Source organism: Solanum stenotomum, chromosome 1 (assembly GCF_019186545.1).
Source record: "Solanum stenotomum isolate F172 chromosome 1, ASM1918654v1, whole genome shotgun sequence".
Classification (NCBI taxonomy): Eukaryota; Viridiplantae; Streptophyta; class Magnoliopsida; order Solanales; family Solanaceae; genus Solanum; species Solanum stenotomum.
Window position 1 is genome coordinate 92,061,197 of NC_064282.1, and position 9,811 is coordinate 92,071,007.

At 32.2% G+C, this 9,811-nt stretch overlaps 1 pseudogene; it reads left to right on the forward strand.

Moving 5' to 3' along the window:
- Positions 1 to 8,385: 8,385 nt before the first annotated feature.
- On the forward strand, positions 8,386 to 9,586 carry LOC125858707 (endoribonuclease Dicer homolog 2-like; annotated as a pseudogene).
- Positions 9,587 to 9,811: the final 225 nt, after the last annotated feature.

Sequence of the window (9,811 nt, forward strand, 5' to 3'; positions counted from 1 at the left end):
ACTTGGTTATAAAGAAAAAATATGACAACAAAATAGCAATAGAGAAAACAAATTTAGATTTACTCGTAGATGTACTTTGATTGATCAAATAGTACATGTTTTTTTTTAAAAAAAAAATTACAGGATGATATAATTTATATGGGAAAATCAAACAGTTTTTGTTGGTGAAATTACAATTGAAAATAAATTGAAGAAAAAACTTTATCTTCAGGATGAGACAGGGATATCTCGCTCTTTTAAAGAAGATTCAAGCCCACGATAATAAATCTTTTCATCAGTCCAGTAGTAATCCTCTTGACTTGTTCCCTCTAGGATACAACAAAGCCCGACCACAAAGTACAACTCAACATACAATGGACAAAAGTTGAGTCAAAAGCTCAATAAAAAAACACCCCCTTCAACTAATAAGAACTTTCTCTTTTTACTCAATTTTATGCACTCTATATTTTCTTATACACAAAAACAAAGTAAGATCATCACTATTTACCGAAGGGGAGAGTTCTTCCTTGTATGAATAGGAAGATTATGAGGTAAATAAATGGCCTAAAACGAGGTTGCATGAGTTACAAGGCATAAAAAGGTAGAATAATGAGTGAAATAATAGAGTTTCAACAAGAAGTTATGGTCATGGCTGACCACATTCAGTCACTAAAATGAGGCAATTACTCCCAATGTTCTGCTAACACAAGAGGCTGATGCAAACCATAAAACCTAGATATAAAAAAAAACACATGATGAGGGTTAGGATACTAATTATAGTCTACAATCTACAATGATAATAAACTGTGAAATATTACCAGAACAACGAAACAAAAGAAATTTAATACACCTAAAAAACATATAAACTCGACCACCTTTTAGTAAGCTTCACTCATGATTCCCAAAATATTCTTATTTTTTCTTTGTCGTTCTTTTTTATTGCCCTTTGTAATCATAATCCGGATCGTTCTTGAATTCGCAAGCCAGCTTATTTCTCACTCTCACGATCCTCCTGACTGATGACTCACCTTCTTGAGCTTTGTTACGTGCCTTGTATGCCCTTTTCTCCAATTTTTGGTTGGCCAACATTGGGTTACCTGCTGCAGGTAATCCACACACAATTTTGCGACAAAATAGGGGTTTCTTACCCATTTCTCTCATAATATTTGCTCTGAGTTCTATCGGATAGAATACTGAAGAGTTTCATTTGGGTAATAAACAATGGCATTGTTGAAAATCAACAAGATATCTCTGAATAAGCTGGTGATTTTCACGTTCGAATAAACATCTTGTTCTAACTTGCTTTGAATAATCTGTAAATCCATATGCTGCTTAATTTGTTTAAAATAATATAGATCTTCCTGAAAAAATATAAACATTAGCACTAATAAGGAATATATATAATCCATGTTTTATGATGATTATACTATAAATTTGACCTCACAGTGAGTTTAGAAAGAAAAAAAATGACCTTCCGTATTAATCATGTCAGATACTCCCTTCTTTCGGATTGTAGCACTATATTATTATCAATCTTTTAAAAATAAATGGCATATGTCTATATTTAAAAATAATCAAGCTATAAAATTTCTATTTTATCATTAGTGAGAAGTTTTATAGTCACACAAATATTACAATGTATTTAAGACCACAAGTTTCAGAATTCTATGTTTTGTGTTGAGCCAAATTAAATATGTCTTTAAAGATAAAAGGATGTAAACTTTAAAGCTAATCATGTTTCAATTAATAAAATACTATTTGTTTTTCGTAATAGATAAAAGAGAAAAGAACATGGGAAATTGAGACTTAAAATATGAGGATAACAAACCACAATATATAGATTAGCAATGTATTTACCTAACTGGGAAGTCGAGATTCAAAAAGACAACAATGCTTGTGAGATCTCACCACATTAAGGAATTTTATGAAATCTTGATTAATATTCTCCATCTTTTCATTAGATTTATCATCACCTTTTTCCTCATTTAACTTTATTCTTTCTTTAGCTTCCTGTTTGAAAATATTTGGAGATTTTTTCCTACATAAACATAAAATAAATAAAGATATCAGTAATTAGATTACCACTTTGTTGTCAGACTTATAATAAAAAATGTGGATATATAATTTCAGCCTCATATGGCTATTGGTGAATATTATAAGCACTTGATAGAAACTATCAAGAAGAATAAAATATGCATTTGAAGAGAGATGACAAATAATCGTACAAACTCTTTGAGAAATAAAGATCCTAGCATACAAAGAATTGCTAGTTGGAGAGTCTTAGTAGCTTTATTTTTTTACTAGCTAAATTTTTGATTTATAGTTGAGGGTTCAACTCCTACCTTGTAATCCCCTTTTCCATTTTACATTTCCCTAACCTCAATTTTGTTTTATATTTTAAAATAAATAAGAATTTTTGGTTTTTTCTTTTGGAAGATTTAAACAATTTTACTTATCAAAATTTAGTTTTATCCTTTTTAGTTATTTTTCAGTGTACCAAAAAAATAAATCTACAAAAATTAATTTGGACAATAAAAGTACAAAACTAATGAATAATTATATGGGGCCAATCATCAAAGCTAACTATCAATTAGTGATTTTTATAAGGAAAAACATTAATTAGTTATGAAATTCGTTGTTAAAAAGTATATAGCTAATAATATTATTTGACATTTTGTCCTAAATATATTAACAATGTNAAACAAAAAATTAGTGAAAACGCACAATTCTTCAAATATCATAAGTAAAAAACATGAAAAGGGAAAAAAGAGGGAGTTATGAAAAAGATAAATCATACTGAAGTGGAGTATCCCCTAGTTTGACTTGCTCTGTCCAATAATCTCTATAAGTCTTTGTAAGTTTATCTGCCATCAAATTTATGAATCCACTCTCATCATCTTCTTCTTCACTAAAATTTTCTGATATAGACTCTTAAAATGCCCTTTTAAACTTTCGTACTTGACCTGACATTCTACAGATGTATTGAAGAATACATTGAAATCGTTTGGAAATGGAATTTGAGAATTCGGCAGCCACCATTTCCCAATTTTCTAATCCATGGCGACGCACTGAATAGGCCAACACCATATCTTCTTCAACTTTCTCCATTTTTTAAAGAAGGTTTAGAGTTTTTCAAAGGAACAAAATCACTTGGTAAATTTATAATCCATTTTTTTCTTCTTAAAATGGGCATACCTTGCATTAATTAGTAGTGATTATATTTGGTAAAAATCTTATTTTGGTCAAATATGAATTAAATGAATCAAGACCAGCTAATGAGAATGTGGCAAAAAGAAAAAAGTTGTATTCACTTTTCTTAAAATAACATATTTTATTTTTTTACCATATTAGTGTTTTGTTATGACATTGTTCATTTTTTCCTAGCTGAATTTGGAAATTTTACTCACTTCTTTTTTAAAAAAAAAATTGTCAATTTATATTTTTATAAAATAGAAATGAAATGACCGCTTTACAAAACACTGTTAATGTTGGTCTCCCGCTCTAAGTCTAGAGCAATCTCTATTGATTTTTCCTGACTCACCACACTCATAGCAGGACTAGGAACCACAATATACTGAGAAGAATCTGAATATATTGAATGAAAATAAATTTTAGAATATAGTACACAAGTAAAACTGAACAAGAAAGTGTTAAACTAACCTTATTATTAATGCTCTAAAAATCTAAATTTGACTAATACTCTACTATTTTATGTGGCTATTTAATATTATGGGTAGCATAAAAACACTATCTTGATTAGTGACAAAGAACAAGTAAAATGAAACATTTATTTTCAGTATAGGGAATACTCCCTCCGTCCATCTTTAGTTGTCCATTATACTCACAGATCTTACATGCTACCTGAGATTCCACGATGCTTTTAGCACTTGGAATTTCTTGGAGTTGTAGTGCTAGATTATGTTGTTACAACACATCTCTATTTCAAATATTCGAGACTGATTCCAAGACTAATTACTTATTTGCGGTCTACATTTGTAAATGATAAATGTTATGCTCAATCTGCAGTTAAGGCAATCATGCATAAGCACATTCTTCATGCCTCGCCATATCTGCAAAGGTAGATATTTTGTACTGTTGAGGATTTTGAGAAATTGGATCTTGTGTCCACGTTTGGATGGGAGAGTGAAACTACCTTCCCAAATGTGCTTAAAGATGTTATTGAGTCCCTTGCTAGAGTGTGATCTTTGTTGATACTGGCTTCTATAAAGATGCTACATTTCTAAGCATAAGACCTCTACTCGAATAGTCGATCAAATAATAAAACTCTATCCAACAAGACAGTTAAGTGAACTATGTGACCCAAAATAATTTCATGCGACAAGAATTCGACATTTGAGACATAAAATTATGTGGGACTCTACAAGATGTGTCCAATTACATTTAAGGTTCTTGGGGACTACTTACCCTAAACTCTAGCTCACACATATATAAAGTGTAATATATTTCCTTGAATAGGCATCTCTAAAATTTCATATATTCATGAAATATTCATAAAGTGATCAAGATGTGGGTGCACTCTTGTTGACAACCAAATATTTTAACAAGATCCATAAAACCCTTTCACGGAGATCAAATAAATCCTAAGGAGGTCCACATCATCCTTAGTTTGAGTGACACTAACAGCCCTTGAATCACAGAGAAATCTTAAGAGAGAGGAATCAAGGAATAAACATATTTGTACTCACAATCTTTATGAATCAAATCATTCTTTTTTTATTTATTAGTGATTGCAATATATTTTTTGTAGATGAGAAAAAATATTGCAAATAAATTGGCACGCCCAGTGTGACCCAATTTACCCTTCATCTCCTTTCTCACAAATCAAAGGAAAATCTGAAGCCACAAACCACAAAGATAGAAATCCCATTTTTGTGGGTACTTCAAGTCTCGTCTTTAAGTGTATCAAGTTTATACTCCGACAAGCCTTGAAGTAGGGGGCATTTATAAACACCAAAAATTTGTGGAACTCTATGAGATGATTACCCTTCCTCAAGAAAAGTGTGACAATTTGGAAAGTCACGATTAGTTGGAACATCCTCCTGTACGAGCTCAACACGCTTTGTAGCTTAGGACAAGTTTAAATTGGGTTTCAATATCATTGTTGTCAATGTACGCAAATCATACTCATTCAAATTACCAAAATTCTAGTATTAAATGTGTCAACATTTAATAGGTCGCTCAAATACTTTAATCTAGAAAAAAGATTATTATTTTTCTTTTATGTCCTAAAATTTTTACATAGGCTATGGATCACTGTGGTCCAAGCCAAGTGACACTTTGCATTAGGTATCTGGACAATAAGAACTCACGCACCCAATGCAACACACATTCCTAACAAGTTTTATTTTATGTCCTGTATTTTTTACATAACCTGTGGATCATTGTGGTCCAAGGCAAGTGACACTTTGCATTAGGTATCTGGACAATAATAACTCATGCACACCCAATGCTAAGTATTTAAAAACCAAGTTAAATAAAATTTAAGTGAATATCAAAGCTAGCAGTATATTGATCATACTAGTATAAAAGGTTTACAGTATTAGGCATTATGTGGAAGTTATGATAAAGGCATTTGTCAAAAAAAATTGATATGAACAACAACTACATGTCAATTCTAAGCTAGTTGGGATCAATTCTCTTGGTTTTTTGGATCAGGGCGAGGAGGAATGGATGTACAAGTGACATGTATAAGTTATACTTCCAATCCCCATATTACCTTAAGCTAATAATTAAATCATGACGACATAAAGAACTTCACAGATTGGAGGGGCACCAAAACTCAATTAATACCTACCTAGAATAGTAGGGTTCATGGAACATAATAAAAAGGCAATTTAATATATTGTTCACTACAGGAAAATTCCTTTTGCATCTGAAATATATTGTTTTAGCATTCAATCAAAAACATTACCTGGTCGTCAAGGAAGTGAGTTGAGAACCACGAGGTATCAAGTACAATTTTCAGCGGCGGCAAAAATGTAGGTGAGTTCTTCTATTTATGCTTTGAAGGATAGACTTACCGAGTATCACAAACAAGAAAGCATGGTTTAGAAATAGAAAGGAAGAGGGAGAAATATCAATTGATGTAATTCTAGACGCAAGAACAATAAAGTGAACCACAATCAAGCAAACAAAATATACTATTAAGAAACAGAAAAAAAGACAGAGATTTAGAAGTAAAAAAGGACGGTTTAGCAACTAAAAGACATTTAATTACTAGAATAAAATCTAAGGGTGAAAAGAAATTGAACTCATACTAGTGGAGACTAACCTAAGTAATCTAGAGGGTTCAATTGAACAGATATGAGGGTTTCTTCAAACTCACAAAGAAGCCTAAACATCAAATGTTCATTCAAAAACCAACTCCTAAAATAAACCCTAGTTTCTACTATTTATAATAATAGATAAACTAACCTAAGCTAGTTACAATAATACCAGTGAGCTAAAACCAAGGAAAGTCTAGCCTATTAATTATTTAAAATTTAGTCATCATATATATATGAACAATGCCTATTATACTGTTTGAGGTCATTCTCATTATTTTAAGTCAAACTTCAACAAATCTTGTGTGTGCATCGCCATGCTTTTGGGAGATAAATATTACATAGAAGGTATGAGATGACCCCAAAGGCACTTGATCGATCTTTATTCTTGTCTGATTAATTAATTTCTACAAAAGATCTATCTGACTACGGAGTGAATGATTTGATCAATGAATATTCATTTTTTTTCTTCAATGTCGAATGAATTCACACCAATTAATCAACTCTGATCGAACTAATCAAACCACAAAACAAATTATAAATTTTAGTTAGGATTCTAGGAGACAAAAATTTGTTTGCAACAAATCTTATATATGGAATATTAACTCCAACCACAATATAAATATGACGAAAGAAGAATATTTTATTAATTAACAGTTTGGGTACAATTATGTCCCTCTCTTGATTCTTTTGTAGGATAATTTACAGCTAAAATGAATTTTATTTGATATCCATGTAAAGAGGTTTTGGTGGATTTCGTTTTTTTTTTTGAAGAATTTGGTTATCAAGAACATTCCACCCACATCTTGATATCTTTGTAAATATTTCATGAATTTATGAAATTTTCAAGATCCCTCTCTAAGGGATATATTACCCTTTATATAGTGTAAGCTATGAGTACTTTTCAAGAATCCTAACTGATATTGGACTCATCTGGTAGAGTCCCACACAATTTTAATGTCTACAAATGTCGAGTTCCTATCTCATAAAGAAATTGATTTCTTTTTTAAATAACGTTTCTGATTACATAGTTCACTTAATTCTCTTATTGGCTAGAGTTTTATTGTTTGAGGTGTAATCAACTGTCCCAGAAGAGGTCTTATCTTTAGAAATGTATTAATATCTTTGTTGAAGCTAGAATAAACAAAGATCGCACAAACAACAGACCCAACAATATCTCCAAGAACCTTTGAGAAAGTAGTTTCAGCCTCCCATACGAACGTGGACCCGAGATCTAATTTCTCAAACATCCTCAATAGTACAACATATGTGCCTTTGTAGATCTGGCAAGGCATGATGAAGGTGCTTATGCAGGCCAGCCTTAACTGCATATTGAGCATATCTTTCATTGTTTAAAGAAGCAGACCTCCAATCAGTATTTAGTCATGGTGTCACTACGAATATTTAAAATTAGATGTGTTGTAAAAATATAATCTATCACTGCATCTCCAAGAAATTCCGAACGTTGATATCATCATGGAATCTCATGTAGCATGTATGAACCTTGAGTTAGAGCTTCAACAAGCAGTGAAGGATCATGGATCTTGTAATGTAGAAGGGATTCAAAGTACCAGACATTAACTATCTTCTCAGCATTCACAGGGAAGTGTCTTGGCATAGGTGCATCGACAAAATCAATGTGCAACCAAATCCATTTCATAAATGATTAAGCCGCTACTTCCCCACACGAGTTGAGGTAGGCACTTATTAGTGCCTCAACCACATCAACTACTTCTTACTATTTCTAATTGTTTGCCTTTGCCTACAACCACATCAAAATTGTGAACTTGAGAATTAGGAATGATTCATGCTTTAAAATCGAAGGGTTCATCACAGATAAATTTTAATATTTTACGAGCACATCCAAACTTGCACAGTGTAATATTGGAAATGATTTTAGTTTTCTTAATTCTGAGAAAACCCTCGTGATGACTTTCATAAGTCTTAAACAGTTGTATACTAACATCACATTTGAGAAAATAGTCTTCAAGTTTCCCAAGTTATTCCAAATGAAACTTCTGGAGGCATTTCTGTGTTGTCATTACTTCCAAAACCTTAGCAGTTGGGATACAAAGTTTTAGTTTGCAGTGATCCAAAAGCTTTCTTTCCGAGTTTATTGAGCATGACTGCTTCCCCTATAAATTTTAAAGGTTGTAGAACGACAGATAGTTATTGGCGAAAGATTCTTGACCTCGAGAATCTTATGAATTCTAAGGTATACACATATGGCAGTGAATCTGTTATACTCCACCCAAACAGATTCACTGCCATACGTGTATACCTTAGAATTTATAAGATTCTCAAATTTAAGATTATTTCACCAATAACTATCTGCCGTGCTAGAACCTTTAGACTTTATAGGGGAAGAAATCATGCCGAATAAAATTGAAAAGAATTCTTTTTTATCACTGCAAACTAAAACTTTTTATCCCAACTTCTAAGGTTTTGGAAGTGATGACAACAAAGAAATGCCTCCAGAAGTTTCATTTGGAATCACTTGGGTAACTTGGAGACTCTTTTCTCAAAGATGCTATCAGTATACAGTTGTTTAAGACTTATGAAAATCATCATGAAGGTCTTTTCAGCATTAAGAAAACTAAAATCATTTTCAATGCTACATTGTTCAAGCTTGGATGTGCTCGTAAAATTCTGAGATTTATCCGTAATGAACTATTCGATCATAAAATGGGGCTCATTCCTAATGATAATTCTCAAGTTTAAAGCTTTGGCAAAGAGTTTGCCTTCGGTGAAAATGTATAGTAGGGTAAAGTAGGAGATTATAAGCAAGAGTGTAGCTGATGTGGTTGAGGCACTAATAGGTGCCTACCTCATCTCAGGCGGGGAAGTAGCAACTTTATCATTTATGAAATGGATGGCGATGGACATTTATTTTATTGATGCACCTATCCTAAGGCACTTAAGGCTCTTACTCATGAATGCTGAGAAGCTAGTCAATGTACGGTACTTGGAAATCACTGCTACATTACAAGTTTCATGACGCTTTGTTGCTTGTTAAAGTGCTCACTCATAGATCTTACATGCTACCTGAGATACCAAGATGTTATTAGCACTTGGAATTTCTTGGAGATGTAGTGCTACGTTATGTTATTACAACACATCTCTATTTCAAATATTCGAGACTGAATCCAAGACTAATTACTTAGTTGAGGTCTACTTTTGTAAATAATGAATGTTATGCTCAATCTGCAGTTAAGGCTAGCATGCATAAGCACATTCTTCATGCCTTGCCAAATATGCAAAGGCATATATGTTGTACTGTTGAGGATTTTGAGAAATTGAATCTTGTGTCCACGTTTGAATAGGAGAGTGAAACTACTTTCCCAAATGTGCTTGGAGATATTATTGAGTCCTTTGCTAGAGTGTGATCTTTGTTGATACTGGCTTCTATAAAGATACTACATTTCTAAGCATAAGACCTCTTCTGGAATAGTCGATCAAACAATAAAACTCTATCCAACAAGACAGTTAAGTAAACTATGTGACCCAAAAAAAATTAATGGGACAAGAATTCGACATTTGTGATATAT